Source organism: Salvelinus alpinus, chromosome 18 (genome assembly GCF_045679555.1).
Source record: "Salvelinus alpinus chromosome 18, SLU_Salpinus.1, whole genome shotgun sequence".
In the NCBI taxonomy this organism is placed as follows: domain Eukaryota; kingdom Metazoa; phylum Chordata; class Actinopteri; order Salmoniformes; family Salmonidae; genus Salvelinus; species Salvelinus alpinus.
Genome location: NC_092103.1, coordinates 11,505,232 through 11,529,231, shown reverse-complemented (window position 1 = coordinate 11,529,231; position 24,000 = coordinate 11,505,232). Strand labels below are relative to the sequence as shown.

The window sequence follows — 24,000 nt, the reverse complement described above, 5'->3', positions numbered from 1 at the left end:
AAAGAGTGCAGTGTATAATGTCAGAATATCTGCTGTCTCAGCCACTGCCTGTCACCAAGGGTGTACCCCAAGGCTCGATCCTAAGCCCCACGCTCTTCTCAATTTACATCAACAACATAGCGCAGGCAGTAGGAAGCTCTCTCATCCATTTATATGCAGATGATACAGTCTTATACTCAGCTGGCCCCTCCCTGGATTTTGTGGTAAAAATGCTTTACAACAAAGCTTTCTTAGTGTCCAACAAGCTTTCTCTGCCCTTAACCTTGTTCTGAACACCCCCAAAACAAAGGTCATGTGGTTTGGTAAGAAGAATGCCCCTCTCCCCACAGGTGTGATTACTACCTCTGAGGGTTTAGAGCTTGAGGTAGTCACCTCATACGAGTACTTTGGAGTATGGCTAGACGGTTCACTGTCCTTCTCTCAGCACATATCAAAGCTGCAGGCTAAAGTTAAATCTAGACTTGGTTTCCTCTATCGTAATCGCTCCTCCTTCACCCCAGCTGCCAAACTAACCCTGATTCAGATGACCATCCTACCCATGCTAGATTACAGAGATGTAATTTATAGATTGGCAGGTAAAGGTGCTCTCGAGCGGCTAGATGTTCTTTATCATTCGGCCATCAGATTTGCCACCAATGCTCCTTATAGGACACATCACTGCACTCTATACTCTTCTGTAAACTGCTCATCTCTGTATACCTGTCGCAAGACCCATTGGTTGATGCTTATTTATAAAACCCTCTTAGGCCTCAGTCCCCCCTATCTGAGATATATACTGCAGCCCTCATCCTCCACATACAACACCCGTTCTGCCAGTCACATTCTGTTAAAGGTCCCCAAAGCACACACATCCCTGGGTCGCTCGTCTTTTCAGTTCGCTGCAGCTAGCGACTGGAACAAGCTGCAACAAACACTCAAACTGGACAGTTTTATCTCAATTTCTTCATTCAAAGACTCATTCATGGACACTCTTACTGACAGTTGTGGATGCTTTGCGTGATGTATTGTTGTCTCTACCTTCTTGCCCTTTGTGCTGTTGTCTGTGACCAATAATGTTAGTACCATGTTTTGTGCTGCTACCATGTTGTGCTGCTGCCATGTTGTGTTGCTACCATGTTGTTGTCATGTGTTGCTGCCATGCTATGATGTTGTTTTAGGTCTCTCTTTATGTAGTGTTGTGTTGTCTCTCTTGTCGTGATGTGATTTGATTTGATTCGTGTGTTTTGTTCTATATTTTTTATTTAATTTATTTTTAATCACGGCCCCTGTCCCCGCAGTATGCCTTTTGTCTTTTGGTAGGCCGTCATTGTAAATAATAATTTGTTCTTAACTGACTTGCCAAGTTAAATAAAGGTTAAATAAAATACAATTAAAATAAATGAGGACGTTCCGCCGGATGAGACACCATCAATACCCTCAGGTATGTTGGCTTGCAAATGATAGGCTAAGTTAGCTAGCTAATGTAGTTTCTGATGTAGCTAGCTTGTTTAACGTTAGGTATTAAAACACAGCCAATGCCAGCTAGCTTCATTAGGCTAACCAGGTTGATAGAAACTCACTTTAGCTACCTGTTGGCTAGGGAAAGTAACGTTAAAGCCATCTAGCTAACTATCCCTGATGGATTGCCAACACATACTATGGAGATGGCCATAGTATATGGTGGCAAGCCATGTTACAGTGATAGTAGCTAAATTTAGAAAGGTAGCTATCAAACTAACATACCAATCAAGCAAGCTAGCAGAAAGCTAGCTAAGTTAGCACATTTTTTTTGTTTTGCACAGGCTGCTGGCTAGTCAGGTTGTAGCTGGCTTACCTAGCTAACTTGCTATGACGAAAACATTTTCTGCAATGGTGGCAATAGTTTGCTTGCTATCTGCAGTTATGCAGCCTAGTTAGCTAGTTAACTTAGTTTCCATCTCGGTGTTGTTCTTTCTTTCTGAGAAACAGGTGATTCAACAGGCGATTCCAATTAATCTGTGATTGATCAAGGACGGGAGTCAGAGAGGCCTGCCAAAACAACATCACAGCCAGATACATATGGTATGTATTTCAGCAAATAATTTTATTATAGGTTATAATATATGATCTTTTAAAAACAAATATGGTCTATTTCTCTGCAGTGTCAGGTGTGACGTCAAAGAGAAGAAGAGGTAACTCGGCAATGGCTAAATGGTCTTCTCAACACCAGAGCTTTTTGGAGAGAATGGCAGCAGAAAAACACATGGCTGGAGGCGCAGATAGTGCAGAGCCAGGGGAGGGAGGAGTGGCTCATCTCTTTGATTGTGGAGTCCAATGCACATACCACAGAGCATGTGGTGCCTCTGCTGCTTGAAGGCTTCTGAAGCATCCAGCCACCACCACTGCCCCAGCCAATGTTTGTCCCATCTCCCTATCAAATTTTCCACACACCTCCCGAAAACTACCAAATGCATGCCAATCCTGCCTCAAGCACAGCCTTCTTTGACCAACCAGCTGATGAAGAAGAAACAAAATACTTCCAAGACTTAGTTCCAACACGTAGTTCCTAACATGTTGTTGCTCAGTTCAGTTTAGGGGCTAATAGTTGGCTCTGAAGTCCACGAGCAAGTCCCTAAAGGTTTATTTCTGTTGAACTGGTGTGATGGAAATGTTTATCTTTGTGTTTTTCTAATAACCAATTTCTGTGTTCATGCAAGTGGCTGATTGAATGTGCCTGGCAGGAATCCTCACTATCATTATCTGCAATTTGGCAGTACGCCCAGAACCTTGTTTTGAGAACGAAATATATCTCAGTTTCAAGGTCTCAGCTTAGAGGGAGGAAGCCTTGTGAGGTATTTGTCAGTGAGGCATTTGTCTGTAGGCATTTATAAGAGAAGTGTCTACGTGGTCTGCAGCCACTGGTAGAGAATAGCATAAAGTGCACTAGGTGCTATTCTATATGTATAGTGAAGATACATATGGTGCATAGGAAGTAGCGACAAAGAATCGTTGACGATGCATATTGAGTAATAAGGGTGATTACTGAGTGTGTTTGGGAATAGTACTAAGTGAATGTGGATGTGAAAGTTGTGTGATTATGAGATGTGACAGATTAAACTGCTTGAAATATGGATAATAAAAGATTGACATTTGGATAATAAGCGATTGTAATTTGGATAATAAACTGATTGAAATTTGATAAGAGATTGAAATGTAGCTATTAAATAGAGAGTGAATAAGAGCTGTCATTGGACTAGCTCCAGTGAGAAAGATGATTGAATGGATACCCCAACCAGTTGGGCTGAGTATTTCTATCTATAACGTTATCTAGGGGTTCTGTCCACCACCGCCCATCGTAGTCTGGGACTACTAATAATATCATGAGTGTTATTGAGCACGGGGTGTTGTTTTATATGTACAGGAAGTAGCAGTCTATAGGCATTTCTGGGAATTGTCTATGTGCGACCACTGTACCATAGTCTCTGGGAGGCTAGAGAACCGTTGAAGATTCATATGGTGCATAGACGCACATGGAGTGGTGTGGATGTGAATACCTAAGTATAGTTACAGTACCAGTCAAATGATTGGACACACTTACAGATTTTTCTTTATTTTTACTATTTTCTACATTGTAGAATAATAGTGAAGACATCAAAACTATGAAATAACACATATGGAATCATGTATTAACAAAAAAAGTGTTAAACAAATCAAAATATACATTATATTTCAGATTCTTCAAAGTAGCCACCCTTTGTCCTGATGACAGCTTTGCACACTTTTGGCATTCTCTCAACCAGCTTCATTAGGTAGTCACCTGGAATGCATTTCAATTAACAGGTGTGCCTTGTTAAAAGTACATTTCTGGACTTTCTTTTCTTCTTAATGGTTTGAGCCAATCAGTTGTGTTGTGACAAGGTAGGGGTGGTATACAGAAGATAGCCCTAGAAAATAGTAAAATCTTTAAAAGAAACTAAGTATATATTTTTAGTTAATTAAAGTAAATGTTGCAGTCAAAATTGCTGTGCTTGATAACATTTGTGCAACTTGATAACATTTGTGCTTCTTTAAAATAAAATTCTAAACAAATATTTATTAGCTTATCTGCATCAACAAAACATTTTTACAACATATTATGTCAGGATTGCTTTGGCTCAATACAGTAGTGGTAGTAGGCCGACTTGTAGTACTACTAAGTCCTTGACATTTCAGGTCATTTGTTTACATTTCTCGCCTGTGGAGAGGGAAGTTAGCTGCCATGTACTCTGTCAGGGCTTGCCTTGCAGCATGACCATCAGCGTTGGGTGCATTCTGTGCTTGTGCACCAGGTTGAGGTAGGGCTCTCTCCAGGTCGCCAAGAATTAAAAAGTTCACCTGCCTCCCTGTACTGTATGTCCTTCACCCTAAAGGTAAGATGACAATAGTAAGTCATTACACACTATCAAGACGGTGGATAAGATATTAAGGTAAGTAAACAGGTAGGCAGCGCAGAAGTACAGTGTGTGTGTGTGTCTCTCAATTTAGCCATTCTGGATACAATTAACGTGAGGAGGCATGATGACCATGGAATGCTAGGTAAGCAGGTAGACCACTGTGTGTGTGTGTACCAACCTTTGGGAGTAGGTGAGCCTTCTCAAACGGAGTCGATTGTCTCACTACATTTGCATCATGTGCACTCCCAGGCAGTTTGCGGCTGATGTTCCAAATGCTGTGTCAGATTACACATGTACAGATATTAATTACAGATAGATTAGACATTCAAAGTACTTCATTCACATTCATTGAAACAGGGGTAAACCTTACCAATAGGTATCATCAACAATCCCTTGAAGAACATAGGAAGGCCGGCCTTTGCAGTTGACAAAGTCCCTGTATCCGTCAGTAGGTGGCAGGATAGGGATATGTGCACCGTCCACGCATCCGATGATTTGCAGAGTGTGGTACACCCTCTCAAATCTCTGTGCGATAGTGCAGGCCTCCTCCAGCGTTGGGACTTTGATAAGATCTCTGATCACCGAGGACACAGTTGCCTCAGAACATACACACAAACTTTTTCACTGTTGATTTGTCTACCGCAAACTGATTGGCTACAACATAATATTCCCCACAGCTTCCCAGTTTGTAGCAGGCAATCGCCACTCGCATTTCAAGTGGCGCAGCCTCACGAACAGTAGTATCATTGGGGCGCAGGCTTCTCTCCATCATGCCGCATAGCTTCTGAAAGGATCTTCAGGGCATGCGAAAGTTCTCTCCATTCTGCATCAGTATATTCTATGAGGACCACTCTCTCACGCCAATCCTTTACTGCGAACTCGCATCCAACACCCATGAGTGGTCTGGGGTGGCAAGAACGGTACCTCTCCAACCATGATAACAAAGGAAGATGCCTCTGCTGTATGAGGGAATGACGGCGTCTTCTGCTTTTCGCCAACGTTGAGAATAATAAAGTTTGATTTAGCTCGTTTTGTAATAGTTGTAAGAAAACTGCGAAAAACAAGGAGTACCAAAAACACTCATGTTTCTTTTTATCTCTGTTAACTTCCAGTATCATAGCTAGCTAACAAGTAGCTATCCTTGTTAGCAATTGTTTACTAGGGGAGCACAGGAGTTGACAACAAGTAACAATTGTGGGATCTCGTGACATCACTTCCCCTAGATAGTCCGATCATCAAATTAATCCATATATACCGGGTTATTAGGGGAAGTGATATTATTAGGATTTCTTAGTATTAGTTTTAAATCAAACTATTGCATTAATCTGATTATTCACAGTAGTCTCTCCTCTCCTCTTGAGTCTCTCCTCAAACACTCTTGCACACTGAGGGCGAGACACATTCATTGACACAGGCTCTTTCTCAATGCTCTAAAAACCTCGGTCATTCTGGCTCCAGTTGTTCAGAGAGAAGGGCAGCCTGTCTCTCCCCCCTGGAGGACGACCTGTCATGTCCCATCTGCTGTCCTCTACTGCAGCCACAGCTTCTGCAGGACCTGCCTGGAGGCCACCTGGAAGCAGGGAGGGACCAAGGTCTGCCCCATCTCCAGAAACACGTTTCCCGAGTTCCAGCCCCCTGCCAGCCCTGAGGAGGAACGCCTGTGAGACCCTTTGGAGGGAGAAGCAGTCCAAAAAGAGGGTCAAAGAGGAGGCTACATAGTACAAATCTCATGGGGAACCCCTAGGCTCCAACACCCCAAACACACTTCATGTGCCGCCGCCACATCCAGAAGCTGGGCTTGTTCTACCTGGCACTCGAAGGCGCCAGGCGGCCCATCATTACGCACACCTATATCTGTCTATTCCTCAGTTTCCTCCCTGTGTCAGCATTAATGTAACTTTGTTCCCCCTGTCCAGATGCTGTTCTTGTTTTGTTTCATGTCCGTTTATCCATTTCATCTTCACTCCCTGTACTTGCTTCTTGTCTCCCAGCGTCTGTCCTCACACTAAACGAGCCTACAGGATAAAATGGCTGTCGTTGACAAGACAAAACCCTGCAGGGAAAAAATTGCATCTCACATCGGGGCGCAGGCCCAGAAAACAAAGATAAAAGATGAATTTGAGAGGCTGCATCTCTTCCTGAGAAAAGGAGAGGCAGAGGATAGCCAAGCTAAGGGAGGAAGAGCAGAAGAAGAGTAAAAGGATGAACGAGAAATTGGAAGAGATTAGTAAAGTGATGTCATCGCTGTCCAACAGAATCAGGGAAGTGGAAAAGAAGCAGTTGGGCGACGACACTGCAATCCCGCAAAGCTACAAGACCTAACTCTTGCAGAGGACGAAGAGTCTTCCAGACAACCCAGAGAGGTTGTTAATCAGAGACGTCCTGGGCTCAGAGGGATTAACCTCAGGGATTCACAGCTGGGAGGTCGATGTGGGTACAATGAAGGGTACTGTGAAGAGTGGTTGGTAAGGCTGGGGTTGGTAGCCAGGGAGACAACTATGGAGGTTAACATTTTGTCTGTAGGAGTGATGGAAGGTGAACCAATGAGAATGGAAGCGAAGCCAGACAAGAACAGGATTCAGCTGGACTGGGACAATGGAGAGGTGTCCTTCTATGATCGTATCCACATGACCTCCAGACCTTTAACCAAACATTTACAAAACAGGTGTATCCATACTTCTATGTCGGTTTGTAGAACAAGGAACCACTGGATATTCTACCAATGGAGGTTTCTATAAACCATGCCAAATAAGAGAGTGTACTTTAAGGGTGTAACGGTACATGAATTCGTACTGAAAGGTTGGACCTTGGTTCGGTCAACACTGTGAACACGAATGAATACATAAAAAATAAATATTTACAAAATGAAAGCACAAGGCCTATAGGCAGTGGCGGATTTAGGTATAGGTGACATGGGCAGCCGCACCCCAAAATTTGGCGATCGGTTTTGTATCGCTCATTCGCACGTCACGTCAATGATATCATGTCACCGTGTGGGACTGTGGTCAATTAACCTTGTCGGAGTGGGCACCCTGATTCTAGTTTGTGAGCTAGGCAGGCTACTGCCTGGGAAGGTCTCCCACTCAGAAGTACGAGATGGGGAGGGGGGCGGGGGTAGGTTGACCTCTGGTCTCCCCACTGGAAGCCCGAGGTAGGGGGAGTTGGGGAATCTATCAAATAGCGGACCTCTAACTTTGTACAGTAGTAACGCAATTAGTAAAATCAGTCACATTATGAAATGCTACCAAATAAACCACAATTCATTCATAATTCAGACTTATTGTTGCATTTATTTCTGGTTTGTACAAAATCGTTAAGAATAATATAAAACCAGTCTGCACACCACCAAGGTGAATTGGTTTACATTTACATTTACATTTAAGTCATTTAGCAGACGCTCTTATCCAGAGCGACTTACAAATTGGTGCATTCACCTTATGATATCCAGTGGAACAACCACTTTACAATAGTGCATCTAACTCTTTTAAGGGGGGGGGGGGGGGGGGGGATTACTTTATCCTATCCTAGGTATTCCTTAAAGAGGTGAGGTTTCAGGTGTCTCCGGAAGGTGGTGATTGACTCCGCTGACCTGGCGTCGTGAGGGAGTTTGTTCCACCATTGGGGTGCCAGTCTTGGCTCTTGGTTGACAGTGTTGGGGGATGGGTAATGTATTGATGCTCGAGTGCCAAATCAACACAAATTTGTTTCTATTTGTCTTTGGTACTTGTCTTATTATTGTATATATTTTTATATACTTTTAAAATGTCATGATTATTTATTTGTGTTCTTCCAGATGTCTAAAAATGTTTTAGTGCAGAATGGTGATTATAATTTTTGGGGTGGGGGACGCTGAAGGGAGCCTGTCACGTTCCTGACCTGTTTTCTGTTTAGTTTTGTGTGTTAGTTGGTCAGGACGTGAGTTTGGGTGGGCATTCTATGTTGTCTGTTTCTATGTTGGTTTAGGGTTGCCTGGTATGGCTCTCAATTGGAGGCAGGTGTTTGGCGTTCCTCTAATTGAGAGTCATATTTAGGTAGGCTGTTCACAGTGTTTGTTGGTGGGTGGTTGTCTCCTGTGTCTGTGTCGATGTTTGCACCATACGGGACTGTTTACGGTTTGTTCATTTATGTAGTCTGTTCCTGTTCATTTCGTTCTTCACGTTGTATGTAAGTTCGTTGTTCAGGTCTGTCTACTTTCGTTTTGTTATTTTGTATCATTTTCAAGTATAGTTCGTTTTCGTGTTTGTTCGTTTTGTTTATTTAAAATAAAAATCATCATGTATTCACAACCCGCTGCGCCTTGGTTCGATCACTACTCCTCTTCTTATGAAGAGAGAGAGGAACGCCGTTACAGAGCCATACAAGCTAGAACCGCCACTGCCTATAGGCTATGCCTACAATGCATTGTAGACCTATGCCTCTTGAGTAAATGTAAGCTGAAACAAACAAAAAAACATTTCAGGCTATTCCAATAAAACAACTAGAGACAATGCACACATTGAACATTCTTGTTACAATCTTAATTGTCGCATTTCAAACTGTCCTTTTGTGAGGCGCAGCCGGGAACCAGTTCTGTGGGGTCAACAAACCAGAATTGGAGGATCCTTAATAATCGTTTAAATCTCCAGTTTAGAGACATTTTGGCTTCCAAGTAAATTCCAACGGCGATGGACAGAGAGTTGTGGATAAAACGTTAACAGAGTGTCACCACGCTCAACGAGAATAGCCTATGCATCTGCCAACACCTCAGACATGTTGACAGATTTAGGCCGACATCACACCAGTATACCGGAGCAAGACTGAAACGCAAAGGAACAACAATCCAACATCTTCTCCCCTCTGCATTGAAGCAGCCCTTGGCATCTGATCTGACTGGGCCAAACAATAAGAGCGATAGGTAGGCTATGTTTACATATGTTTTACCCTCTTCGGTTTAAAGCAGCGGATGTGCGCCTATTCTCGGTGGTTGAGAATAAGGGGTTTCAGTACCTCGTGGACGTGCTCGAGTCACTTTACGAACTTCCCTCTTGCACCCATGTCTGCAAGCAGGTAAGTACCCGCTCTATATAAGGAAACCAAAGCCTACATTTTCAATTAATTGTCCAATGCACCCTGTGTTGCGTTTACTTATCAGTGACAGCCAATCACATTAACCCGGAGTGGGAGATGTACCGTGCTACAAACATACCCCTTTTATGAGAATCACAAATGCGCATCTGGCACTGAAGGAGGCAGTGTCGTGGTGCGTTCGTAAACCATGTGGGAATTTACCACATACCACTGGGGAAACAAATCCACTTGAATAGTGGTAATTAATAGTGTGAAACTCATCTGTCATCCTAAGCACCCACTTCTCCCACATGGTGACCTCTGACATCACGTACTAAGGAAATGGCCTCTATAACAGCATTCTAGGCAGTTAAATGCAACAACAAAACACAAAAGGAAATATACAGTATTAAAATGTGGTTTTTACAAGCATTGTAGTTATACTTTTAGTTTACAGTTGACACAGTTTGTTGGCCATTAGCCAATTTGCGTTTCTCAATGTGTTCAAATCACATGAATGCATCCAACTGATATTTAAGACTTCACAACTGGTAAATACCCACCTTCCACATGATTGCAAATACAGCATCGTAGTGGACATTTGAGAGGCCCAACATAACAATCCGGTAACAACAGACAATGCGAGCCACATTGTGAATGCTGAACATGGTGAATGACATTTCATTCTAGCCATTGTGCCAAAACCGAACTGACCACAAAACGTACCTAACCGTGGGTTTGGTGAACCGTTACATATCTACTCAACTTCCATTTGTTGGAGTTTTGTTTCTCTACTGAAAGAATTTAACATGTTGTTTGAAGAGGATTACTGCAGTGCCATTGGTTACATTGTTCATTTAAAATACTTTTTTACATGTTAAAGTTAAGTATCTGTTTTAACTTCACAAGATAGATCATTAAAGCTTTCAATGTCAAATGTTTCCGGGCGATAAATTCTTTCAAATAAAGATTACGGCATAAGTAACAAAACAGTAAACAAACATGTCACACCTCCAAGAAGGGCATTCTTGAAAGTGTAAAGGTAGTTGTAAAGGTAGCAAACATTTAAAAATGGGATATCTGGGATGAATACCTCATGAATAACAAATGCCTCATGAGCTTAGTCCAACCCCACCAGACCCCAAAATATAAGCTTGTTTTATTACATTATTTGTAAACAATGTAATTGTAAAGAAACACTGTATATCTTCTAAACATGGTTAAAACGATCATTTTGATATCATGGATGGTCAGTCCTTGCATCCATAGCCCTGTCATTAAAGGGGTTTACATTCCTCCAGCCCCATCCCTCAGCTGTTAACCCCAAAAAGTATTGGTTTTGAGAATTCCAGATTGCCCTTATAATTTGACAGGAAACAGCGTGTGTGTGTGTGTGTAGAACTAAGAGAACATCATTTGTATTAGCCTATTGCTTCCCCCTACCCAGTCAAGTGTCCTCGAATTCTCCTTGGTTTACTATTCTTGTGAGGACTTCTGGTCACAAGTATAGTAAAACAAAAAACCCACACACAGACAGGTTACATACCCAACGCCCAACAGTTGTGAAGAGTGAATCATCAGTTTAACCTTATCTGTCCTGCAAGGTCATTAGATTTGACTTTTCAACCCCCTCAGGGTCCATTTGGTAGAGCCCAGAGGGGGTTGAGGTGGTTTTGGCATTGGATCAGAACAATCCATCTTCATAATGGGGGAGGAGGGGGAGCCATTCAAGAGGGCCAGAGGGAAAGACAAGCAGCTGTTATTCTTAGAAACACACAGATGACTTGTTGTGTCTCTTGTCGTATAGTGTGTGTGTGTGTGTGTGTGTGTGTGTGTGTGTGTGTGTGTGTGTGTGTGTGTGTGTGCACGCGTTGCCACGTGTGTGTGTGTGTGCGATCTGCTGTCTGCGGATAGTGGCTCTGTTTCTGAGATAGGTGACACACATTCACTAACAGCTTTCATTATACCCTATGGGCTCCTAGCACCATGTCAACCATCACACACTCACACGCAACACACATCCTCTCTCACATACAATGCACGCAACACACATCCTCTCTCACATGCAATATGGGCCTGGCTAACTGCCTGGATCCCCGGCAATATTGTCATAATGTTATCCTCAGCTCCCCTTTCAAACAGCCTGATCGGCCAACCCCTGCGATGACAGACACAATCCCTCTATCCCCCTTTCCTCTCCTAGTCCTGTTCCATCAACCACATGGTTCCTTCACTCTATTATTTTTCTGTGTCGTTTTATTTAGCTTTTACAACACCGCTTGTGTTCAAAAGCTCTTTGATCATTCTTACACACACACACACACTCTCTCTTGTGCGTGTGTGGTGTGTCCTCGGCTAAACTGGGCTAGCTGTGGGAGACAGGGAGCCCGTAGCTAGGGCTGGTAGGAGATTGATGTGAAGAAGAAATGCCAGCTTGAGGGGCAAACACATGTACACATGTACACACACACACACACACACACTCATCTGTGGTGTAGAGGTGTGGTCTGATAGGAGCTGTCAGCATGTGAAGAGAAGCCCTAGGTGGGACAGACAGAACGTGACAGCCCAAAAAGAGAGGGAGAACGAGGGGGACGTAGAAAGAGGTTAGCATGTAGACGTGGGCACAAAATAGAGAATGTGCTGGCACTTAGCAACATCATATACCAGCTAGGCTACTGTAGAGTTCACACACACACACACACGCCTCCATGACAGGTACACTACATGACCAAGAGTATGTGGACACCTGCTCGTCGAACATCTCATTCCAAAATCATGGGCCTTTATATGGGATACAATGCAGATAGTCCGGGTTGCCAATGTGCGGGGTCACCGGTTAGTCGGGCTAATTGAGGTAATATGTACATGAATGTATAGTTAAAGTGATTATGCATATATGGTAAACAGAGAGTAGCCTTCCTCTGTCGAGGTCCTTTAGGGCCTTCCTCTGTCGAGGTCCTGGATGGCAGGCAGCTTAGCCCCAGTGATGTACAGGGCCGTACGCACTACCCTCTGTAGTGCCTTGCGGTCAGAGGCCGAGCAGTTGCCGTACCAGGCAGTGATGTAACCAGTCAGGATCCTCTCAATGTTGCAGCTGTAGAACCTTTTGAGAATCTGAGGACCCATGCCAAATCTTTTTAGTTTCCTGAGGGGGAATAGACTTTGTCCTGAGGGGGAATAGACTTTTTACGACTGTCTTGGTATGTTTGGACCATTCTAGTTTGTTGGTGATGTGGACACCAAGGAACTTGAAGCTCTCAACCTGCTCCACAACAGCCCCGTCGATGAGAATGGGGGCATGCTCGGTACTCCTTTTTCTGCAGTCCACAATCATCTCCTTAGTCTTGGTTACGTTGGGGGATAGGTTGTTATTCTGGCACCACCCGGCCAGGTCTCTGACCTCCTCCCTATAGGCTGACTCGTCGTTGTCGGTGATTAGGCCTACCACTGTTGTGTCGTCTGCAAACTTAATGATGGTGATGGAGTCGTACCGGGCCACGCAGTCGTGGGTGAACAGGGAGTACAGGAGGAGACTGAGCACGCACTCCCGAGGGGCTCCAGTGTTGAGGATCAGTGTGGCAGATGTGTTGGTACCTACCCTCACCAACCGGGGTGCGGCAGCCCATCTGGAAGCCCAGGATCCAGTTGCAGAGGGAGGTGTTTAGTCCCAGGGTCCTTAGCTTAGTGATGAGCTTTGAGGGCACTATGGTGTTGAACGCTGAGCTGTAGTCAATGAATAGCATTCTCACGTAGGTGTTCCTTTTGTCCAGGTGGGAAAGGGCGTGTGGAGTGCAATAGAGATTGCATCATCTGTGGATCTGTTTGGGCGGTATGCAAATTGGAGTGGGTCTAGGGTTCCTAGGATAATGGTGTTGATGTGAGCCATGACCAGCCTTTCAAAGCACTTCAGGGCTACGGACGTGAGTGCTACGGGTCGGTAGTCATTTAGGCAGGTTGCCTTTGTGTTGTTGGACACAGGGACTTTGGTGGTCTGCTTGAAACATGTTGGTATTGTCACGACTTCCGCCGAAGTCGGTTCCTCTCCTTGTTCAGGTGGCGTTCGGAGGTCGACGTCACCGGTCTTCTAGCCATCGCCGATCCACCTTTCATTTTCCATTTGTTTTGTCTTGTCTTCCTGCACACCTGGTTTACATCTCCTACTAATTAACATGTGTATTTAACTCTCTGTTCCCTCCATGTCTGTGTGGGGTATTGTTTATTGTCAAGGTTGGCACGCTTCCGGCTGGTTTGCGCCGGGTTTTGTTTTATACCCGTGCTTTGTGGCAGCCGGTACTTTGTACTTGGGTTTTGTACTTTTGCTGCCTCACTAGTTCTTTGGGCATGTGTGTAGTGACGTGGTTGCGTTCTGTATCATGATTGCCTAAGTAAAGTGCTTTATCCATTCATCTCTGCTCTCCTGTGTCTGACTTCCATGCACCAGCTACACCCACCATTGACAGGTATTACAGACTCAATCAGGGACATGTTCAAATGTCTGTGAATACACCTGCCAGTTGGTCAGCACATGCTCGGAGCACACGTCCTGGTAATCCGCAGATGTTGGAACCTTGTCTGCGAGGACAGCCACAAAAGCATTAGTGAGGTTGGTCACTGATGTTGGGCGATTAGGCCTGGCTCGCAGTCGGTGTTCCAATTCATCCCAAAGGTGTTCGATGGGGTTGAGGTCAGGGCTCTGTGCAGGAGAGTCAAGTTCTTCCACACCGATCTCGACAAACCTTTTCTGTATGGACCTCGCTTTGTGCACGGGGGCATTGTCATTCTGAAACAGGAATGGACCTTCCCCAAACTGTTGCCACAAAGTTGGAAGCAGAATCGTCTAGAATGTCATTGTATGCTGTCGCTTTAAGATTTCCCTTCACTGGAACTAAGGGGCCTAACCATGATAAACAGCCCCAGACCATTATTCTTTCTTCACCAAACTTTACAGTTGGCACTGTGCATTGGGGCAGGTAGCTTTCTCCTGGCATCCGCCAAACCCAGATTCGTCTGTCGGACTGCCAGATGGTGAAGTGTGATTCATCACTCCAGAGAATGCATTTCCACTGCTCCAGAGTCCAATGGCGGCGAGCTTTACACCACTCCACTCAAAGCTTGGCATTGCACATGGTGATCTTAGGCTTGTGTGCGGCTGCTCGGCCATGGAAATCCATTTCATGAAGCTCCCAACAAACAGTTATTGTGCTGACGTTGCTTCCAGAGGCAGTTAGAAACTCGGTAGTGAGAGTTGCAACTGTGGAGACAATTTTGCTTCTTGTTGCTCCTAGACGTTTCCACTTCACAATAACAGCACTTACAGTTGACCGGGGCAGCTCTAGCAGGGCAGACGTTTTACAAACTGACTTGTTGGAAAGTTGGCACCCTATGATGGTGCCACGTTGAAAGTCACAGAGCTTTTCAGTAAGGCCATTCAACTGCCATTGTTTGTCTATGGAGATTGCATGGCTGTGTGCTCGATTTGATACACCTGTCAGCCACGGCTGTGGCTGAAATAGGCACATCCACTAATATGAAGGGGTGTCCACATACTTATGTTTACAAAGTGTATTAATGTGACAGTCAGATACTGCACTGACAGAGACAAAATAACGTGTCTCACTGCAGATCACTCAGGTTCCTGCTCTCTGTCTCTCTGTCTCTCTGTCTCTCTCTCTCTCTCTCTCTCTCTCTCTCTCTCTCTCTCTCTCTCTCTCTCTCTCTCTCTCTCTCTCTCTCTCTCTCTCTCTCTCTCTCTCTCTCTCTCTCTCTCTCTCTCTCTCTCTCGTGCTCGTTCTTGCTCTCTCTCTCTCTCTCTCTCTCTCTCTCTCTCTCTCTCTCGTGCTTGTTCTTGCTCTCTCTCTCTCTCTGCATGCTGGGAGTGTTTGGTGCATGCTGGGAATTGAATGATTGATTGAGTGAGTGCGTGTGTTGTGTAGAGTAAGATATTCAGAACTTTCCTTCGGTTTTTTCTTTCTTGGTGGCATTCTTTGGTTTCTTCTGTGCATGATTAAGATTATTATATATTTTTTTTTTTTGTTGTGTGGTAGAATTAAGTATTTAGGTTTTTTCGTATCGAAATTACCTTGATTTTGGCGGGGATGGCTTCCAGAATTGGAATGCCGTCCCTGTCACTTCGGCACGGCTTTAGGTGTGTCACTGAAGCTACTGTCACGGTGGAGGAGTTTCTGGTCGCCGTAGGAGAGAAGGTAGGATACGATAATGTTGCGTATGCGTCACGGATGAATAAAGCGGTGGTGGTATTTCTTAAGGAAGAGCGCCTTGTTGATCGTATGGTTGAGCAGGGCGTACTTCTTAAGGGAATGTTTATTCAAGTTACCCCGCTTTTTTCTCCGTCAACAAGGGTAACGATTTCAAATGTACCACCGTTTATTCCAAATGAGCTATTGGAGCGCGAGTTATTGCGCTTTGGGAAGTTTGCAAGCTCAATTAAGGTTGTTCCGTTGGGTTGCAAACACCCGGCGTTGAAACAGGTTATGTCGTTTCGGCGACAGGTGTTTATGTTTTTGGACTCACCGGAGCAGACTTTAGAGATATCGTTTAAAGTCAAGTATGACAATAGAATGTATATGGCGTATGCTAGTACGGGTAGTCAACGGTGTTTTGAGTGTGGGGATGTTGGCCATAAGCGACATGCTTGCCCGAAAAGGGAGAAGGCAGAGGGAGGGGCGCAGGTGGTCATCGTAACGCCTGGGCCCACTGATGTAGGGAGAGGTGGGCTGACAGTGGTTGAGCAGCCACAAGCACCTGTTGCCGAGGAACAAGTTATCCGTGTTGAAGAGCCAGTTCCTCAGACTGGTGAGGAGGTGCCCAGTACGAGTACTGGGGCACAGGAGGGGGTTCATATGGAGTTAATCTCAAAGGTAGTGGAGGAGATGCCCACTACGAGTAATGGAGTACAGGAGGGGGTTCATGTGGAGCTAATCTCACAGGTAGTGGAGGAGATGCCCACTACGAGTAATGGAGTACAGGAGGGGGTTCATGTGGAGCTAGACTCCAAGGGAGTGGAGGAGATGCCCACTACGACTAATGGAGTACAGGAGGGGTTTCATGTGGAGTTAGGCTCCCAGGTAGTAGAGGAAATGCCCACTACGAATAATGGGGTACAGGAGGGGGTTCATGTGGAGTTGGGCTCTCATGTAGTGGAGGAGATGCCCACCACGGGTAATGGGGTTCAGGTGGGGCTAGTCTCCCAGGTAGTGGAGGAGATGCCTGGTACGAGTGATGGGGTGCAAGTGGGGAGTGTTGAAAGGGATGTGGTAGAGGGGAGTCAGTGGTCTGTGGCCTCAGCTGAGGAGGATCAGGAGAAGGATATGGATATCTCTTCTGATATGACAGCAGCTGGTGAGGACTCAATTTATGATCTAGAGGAGGTAAATGGGTTTCTGGATCAGACTTTTGGGAAATCTGTAAAATTGGCAGAATATTTTGATGTTGATAAGTTTGTGAGGTCAGCTGTGATGTTACAGAAGACGGTGGGGTTAGACCAGTTGAGTGAGAAGAAGCGGTTTCGCTTGAGGAAATTTGTTACTGCTGTTACAGCAGCAAAAGGTGGTGGGAAACGTGGTCAGGTTAATAAGAAAAGATTTAAATAATGATGATGATCATGCTTCATAGGGTGTCTTTTTTCTCTTTGGTTTCTCTGTGGTATCTTCTGCTTTTCCTTTCTCTTTTCTACATGGAGGTACTAAGGGTAGGCTCTCTCAATATTAATGGGGGAAGGGACAGAAATAAGAGGGCTTGGGTTTTAGAAGAAATAAAACAGAAAAGGCTTAATGTAGTTTTCCTACAGGAGACACATAGTGATGAGGATAATGAGGTTGACTGGGGAATGTGGTGGGAGGGGCAGCATATACTCAGTCATGGTACTAATTTCAGTGCTGGGGTGGCCATCTTGTTTTCCTCAGGTTTAGGGGTGACTGTGATATCTACAACAGAGATTGTCAAGGGTCGGGTTTTATTGGTCAAGGTGGATGTTATGGGGTTTTTGTTTGTTTTTTTGAATGTTTATGCTCCTAATGAGGGTACCGAGCGTCTTGTTGTGTTTGATAAAATAAAAGAAACCTTAAGACAGTGTGACCAAGAGGGGTGTATGGTTGTAGGGGGGGACTGGAACTGTACTGTGGATTTTACTGTTGATCGCAACGCTGAAGAACCTCACCTGCGGTCAGCCACTTTCCTGTCTGGCTTACTAACTGAGTTAGAGCTTTCTGATGTGTGGAGAGTAAGGAATGCAAAAGTTAGGCAATACACATGGTTGAAAGTGAATGAAGGTCGTGTCAGTGCAGCAAGGTTAGATAGGTTGTACGTATCTGATCAATACTGTAGTAGGGTTGGAAGGTGTGCCATTACTCCTGTGGGTTTCTCTGATCATCACATTATAACTGTTGATATTCACTTGTCCTGTCCACGAAGGTCATCACCTTACTGGTATTTTAATGTTAAATTGTTACATGATGTCAAGTTTTGTGAAAGGTTTTTGTTGTTTTGGGAAAAATGGAGGGTTACAAAAGGGAATTTTGAGTCCTTGAGACAATGGTGGGATGTTGGGAAGGCCCAAATACGAGTATGTTGTCAACAGTATACTGCTTTGTCTCAAATTGAAGTTAAAGAGACTATCAATGCCCTTGAACAGGACATCAAATCAATTGAATTGAAGCTGCTCACTCAGAATGACCCTGGACTAGTAATGAACTTACAGGACAAGAGACATGAACTGAGGTCGTTTCTGCATGAAAGAGTGAAAGGTGCCTTGATTAGGTCTCGTTTCGCTTCCCTCAAGGATATGGATGCTCCTAGTGCCTTTTTTTTTAACCTTGGACAGTCGAAATTACAACGTAAACAGATGGTCTGCCTTCGTCTCCCTGATGGGAAGGTGACCACGGATGACAGTGAAATGCGTCAACATGCCGTGGATTTCTACTCTGCCCTCTATAAGGCGGAGGATTGTGACTCTCTGTGTACTGAACAGTTGTTACATGGTCTTCCTAAATTGGGACCTGAACAGAGAGTCGCATTGGACTCTGACATTACACTGCAAGAGCTGTCCACAGCAGTTATGCAGCTCTCAACAGGCCGAGCCCCTGGCATTGATGGTTTACCATCTGAGTTCTATAAGCACTTTTGGGGGTCTATTGGGGAGGATTTTTATGAAGTGGTGTGTGAATCTTTTCATGAGGGTTCTCTTCCTGTATCCTGTCAACGTGCGGTGCTTTCACTGTTGCCAAAAAAGGGGGATTTGGCTCTCATAAAAAATTGGAGACCTGTTGCTTTGCTGTGTGCAGAATATAAAATAGTTTCAAAATGTCTTTCAAACAGGTTGAAAGAGTATCTGGGATTGTTGGTCCACAAGGACCAGTCCTACTGTGTACCTGATCGCTCAATTGTTGACAACTTGTTTCTGATAAGAGATGTTCTAGACATTTGTAAACTGTCTGATGTAAATGTGGGTTTACTTTCTTTGGATCAGGAGAAGGCTTTTGACCGAGTGGACCACCAGTATTTGTTCAAAACGATGAAAGCCTTTGGGTTTGGGGATGTTTTTTTGTCTTGGATGAATTTACTGTATGCTGGGGCCTCGTGTATGGTGAAGGTGGGGGGTGGTTTGAGTTGCCCCATCCCTGTCCAAAGGGGTATCAGGCAGGGATGCCCAATTTCAGGGCAGTTATATAGTCTGGCGATTGAACCAATGCTTTGTTTTTTAAGAGCGAAGCTTACTGGTTTCTCTGTGCCAGGTGTAATGAAGGGTCCCACGATAGCACTGTCTGCGTATGCAGATGATGTGACAGTTTTTATTACAGGGGCTGAGGATGTTAAGGTTCTCTCAGACGCTTTAATGGTGTATGAGGGTGCCTCCTCAGCTAGAGTCAATTGGGGAAAGAGTGAAGCGCTGTGGGCAGGTCAGCTTCAGATAGGGTCCGCTCCACGGTTACCAGGGGGGCTTCAGTGGGGCAGAGATGGGATGAAGACATTGGGTGTTTTTCTAGGCTCTGATGTCTTTCAGAAAAAGAACTGGGAGGGTGTAGTGGAGAAAGTGTGTGCCAGACTGTCAAGATGGAAATGGGTGCTACCCCAGTTGTCTTATAGGGGAAGGGTACTGGTAATTAATAATCTTGCTGCCTCTACCCTGTGGCACAGACTAATGATTTTGCAGCCACCAAAGGGTCTGATACAAGAGCTTCAGAGGACCCTTGTCAATTTCTTCTGGTCTGGACAACACTGGATCAAAGCTGCAGCTTTGTACCTGCCACTGCACGAGGGGGGGCAAGGCCTGGTGGACATTTCCTCTAGGATCATGGCTTTCCGGCTTCAAGCAGCCCAGAGACTGTTGTACAGTGACGGTTCTAGCTGGGTCGACACAGCCTACGCACTGATGAGGAGAGCAGGCTGTTTGGGCTTAGACAAGCACCTTTTCCTCTTAAAGCTGGAGGGGGGTGAGTTGAATGGCCTGACTCCATTCTATGAGTCTGTTATGCAGGCTTGGAGGATTCTGGTCAAGTCCCGTAAGGCCGGCACGCTACTAGGGATGTGGCTTTTTGAAGAGCCTCTTTTTTATAACACTGCCATCCAGTCCAGTGCTCTGGGTTCAGCCAGCCTGCGTTCATGCCTGTTAGGTGTCGGGTGCACCAAGCTGGGTCATCTGATGCAGAGCAGGAGCAGATCGTTGGAGGAGCTGGGAGAAAGAGCGGGGATCCGATCATCTCGCCTACTGAGGAAGGTCGTCGCTGAGGTCTGTGACTCCTTGCCAGTTCTTCATCGTCAGTATGTGACTGACATTTCCAATTCTGATCGGTGGAAGGAGGGTCTGGATTATGTGTTCCCTGCACTGATTGTTAGTGCTGCGGTGGGGGCATTTGAGGAGGACGTGGGGATGCTGCTTTCCTTCGATACCCCGGAGCTGGGGGATTTCAAGGAGGTGGGAAAGAAGGCCATGTACAGAATATGTGTAAAGGTGTCCCATGCCTCTTCCCTGGAAGGGGTAAAATCGACGAGGTGGGCGGGTGTGCTTGGTCCAGGTGCTTCCCCAAAAGGCTGTTGGCGATCATTATACAAACTGCCGATTGATAAGAGGACAGCTGACCTCCAATGGAGGATCATACATGGAGCTATAGCCACCAACATGCATCTGGTACACCTGGACCCTACTGTTGGGGAAGGGTGTCCATTCTGTGCAGAGTCTGAAACTCTGGCACACCTGTTTTTACTGTGTCCCAGGTTGGTCGGGATGATTGACCTGATCACTGACTGGTTCTCAACGTTGGGAGAGGTTTTCTCTTCCCAACTGTATATATTTGGGCCAAAGTACAGGTTCAGTCAAAAGGGTGTCGTTGTGTTGCTTAATTTTGTGTTAGGGGCAGCAAAATTAGCGATATGGAAGACCCGAAAGAACAGTATTCGGGGACAAGGGTCTGTGGATGTGGTGGGAATGCTGGAGGGAATGGTGGCAGCGAGACTAAGGGTTGAGTTTGCCTATTATAAACTTGTCAACAATATTGATCTGTTTTTGAGTATATGGGGTATTCAGAGGCTGTTGTGTTTAGTTACTGTGGAGGAGGAGTTGGAGTTGTGTTTTTAATTGATGTGTAACTGTGGTTTTGTATGAGTATTTATTGTGTGGTGGGCTCCCAGACCCAATAAAGATTATTTCAAACTCAAAAACTCTCTCTCTCTCTCTCTCTCTCTCTCGTGCTCTCTCTCTCTCTCTCTCTCTCTCTCTCTCTCGTGCTCGTTCTTGCTCTCTCTCTCTCTCTCTCTCTCTCTTGTGCTCGTTCTTGCTCTCTCCTCCAGCAGTGTATTTCACACCCCACTTTCCACTCCTCCACCAATCAAACACACACACATCATCTTGGCAAGACTTCAGAGAGTGTGTACCAGTGATGTTGAACTATTAATGGTGTCATGGTTGCTGTAGTGATGTACACACTCGCAGGGTGTGTGTGTATGTACACGGTCCAAACAGAGGATGAAAGACTGATGACTCAGAAGAACACAGAGCAGAAGATCAAGAGTGGGGATTGTGACGATGTGTGTGTGATGTAATGGTGGTGTAAGTGGTAACAGAAAAAGGTGACTGGCTGGCTGGCTGGCTGGTTGTCTCCCTCTCTCGATAGATGCATCAAATAAAACAGTGTTTGTTGGAAGAGAATTCCCTAAAGCAACCTTATCACATTACAAAGGAGAAGGGGAGAGGAGAGGATAAGACAGGATGAGAGGGAAGAGGATAAGACAGGATGAGAGGGAAGAGGATAAGACAGGATGAGAGGGAAGAGGATAAGACAGGATGAGAGGGAAGAGGATAAAACAGGATGAGAGGGAAGAGGATAAGACAGGATGAGAGGGAAGAGGATAAGACAGGATGAGAGGGAAGAGGATAAGACAGGATGAGAGGGAAGAGGATAAGACCGGATGAGAGGGAAGAGGATAAGACCGGATGAGAGGGAAGAGGAGAGAGCACAATATAGAACCAGTACATGTACAGTACTTTATTCTACAAGTACAGTGGCTTGTGAAAGTATTCAACCCCCTTGCCATTTTTCCTATTTTGTTGGCTTACAACCTGGAATTAAAATGGATTTTGGGGGGGTTTGTATCATTTGATTTACACAACATGCCCACCACTTGGAAGACGCAAAATATTTTTTATTGTGAAACAAACAAGAAATAACACAAATAAACAGAAAACTTGAGCGTGTATAACTATTCACCCCCCAAAGTCAATACTTTGTAGAGACACCTTTTGCAGCAATTACAGCTGCAAGTCTCATAGTATGTCTCTATAAGCTTGGCACATCTAGCCACTGGGATTTTTGCTCAGTCTTCAAGGCAAAACTGATCCAGCTCCTTCAAGTTGGATGGGTTCCACTGGTGTACAGCAATATTGAAGTCATACCACAGATTCTCAATTGGATTGAGGTCTGGGCTTTGACTAGGCCATTCCAAGACATTTAAATGTCTCCTCTTAAACCACTTGAGTGTTGCTTTAGCAGTATGCTTAGGGTCATTGTCCTGCTGGAAGGTGAACCTCCATCCCAGTCTCAAATTTCTGGAAGATTGAAACAGGTTTCCCTCAAGAATTTCCCTGTATTTAGCACCATCCATCATTCCTTCAATTCTGACCAGTTTCCCAGTCCCTGCCGATGGAAAACATCCTCACAGCATGATGCTGCCACCACCATGCTTCACTGTGGGGATGGTGTTCTCGGGGTGATGAGAGGTGTTGGGTTTGCGCCAGACATAGCGTTTTCCTTGATGGCCAAAAAAATCAATTTTAGTCTCATCTGACCAGAGTACCTTCTTCCATATATTTAGGGAGTCTCCCACATGCCTTTTGGCAAACACCAAACGAGTTTGCTTATTTTTGTCTTTAAGCAATGGCTTTTGTTCTGTCCACTCTTCCGTAAAGCCCAGCTCTGTGGAGTGTATGGCTTAAAGTGGTCCTATGGACAGATACTCCAATCTCCGCTATGGAGATTTGCAGCTCCTTCAGGGTTATCTTTGGTCTCTTTGTTGCCTCTCTGATTAATGCCCTCCTTGCCTGGTCTGTGAGTTTTGGTGGGCGGCCCTCTCTTGGTAGGTTTGTTGTGGTGCCATATTCTTTCTTTTTTTTTTTATAATGGATTTAATGGTGCTCTGTGGGATGTTCAAAGTTTTGGATATTTTTTTATAACCCAACCTTGATCTGCACTTCTCCACAACTTTGTCCCTGACCTGTTTGGAGAGCTCCTTGGTCTTCATGGTGCCGCTTGCTTGGTGGTGCCGCTTGCTTAGTGGTGTTGCAGACTCTGGAGCCTTTCAGAACAGGTGTATATATACTGAGATCATGTGACACTTAGATTGCACACAGGTGGACTTTATTTAACTAATTATGTGACTTCTGAAAGTAATTGGTTGCACCAGATCTTATTTAGGGGCTTCATAGCAAAGGGGGTGAATACATTTGCACACATCACTTTTCCATTTTATTTTTTAAATACTTTTTTGAAACAAGTTTTTTTTTTCATTTCACTTCACCAATTTGGACTATTTTGTGTACAGGTTGTAATGCAACAAAATAGGAAAAATGCCACGGGGGATGAATACTTTTGCAAGGCACTGTACACACCCACACACACACACAGATCCCTGGTGTGTCTCAAGGCTGCGTGTTAGTATGTAACATGTAAAGCAGTGCTCCAATAAGAGGTCTGGGACTGAAACACGTCACATGACTTGACAATGTCAATAAGGTGTTCATTCGGAACACGGGAGATTGCGTCAGTTGTGCGAAAGGTGAAGACCTTTAGGGAGGGAGACATGCTTTCTGCTGCATTGACACAAATATGAAACATAAAAACTGTTTTACGTGAGAAGTAGGCAGATCTGAAGCCGAAAAAGGAAATTCACATGAGCACCACAATGCCCACTTCAGCCATGCTCTTCTGAAGGTGGTGGTTGAAGTGAGTAGTCGAGCACTCCAGAAATGAAATCGATCTGCATGCTTCAAGACCAGGTTAGCCCACTGAGCTAAAGCCTTGGCATTAACTCTGGCAGAAAACACAAATCTTGA

At 44.9% G+C, this 24,000-nt stretch overlaps 1 protein-coding gene and 1 long non-coding RNA gene across 3 annotated transcripts in view; both read right to left on the bottom strand.

Annotated features, from left to right (window-relative positions):
• The window catches only part of LOC139543754 (tetratricopeptide repeat protein 28-like), a 113,126-nt gene that overhangs the window by 76,979 nt on the left and 12,147 nt on the right, over positions 1-24,000 (bottom strand). The gene's annotated exons all lie outside the window — the stretch shown is intronic.
• Positions 3,610-7,881, bottom strand: LOC139543753 (uncharacterized). Its single transcript, XR_011668756.1, has 3 exons — positions 4,762-7,881; positions 4,570-4,666; positions 3,610-4,361 (listed from the first exon to the last, which is right to left on the bottom strand). It is a non-coding gene; the product is annotated as an uncharacterized lncRNA (long non-coding RNA).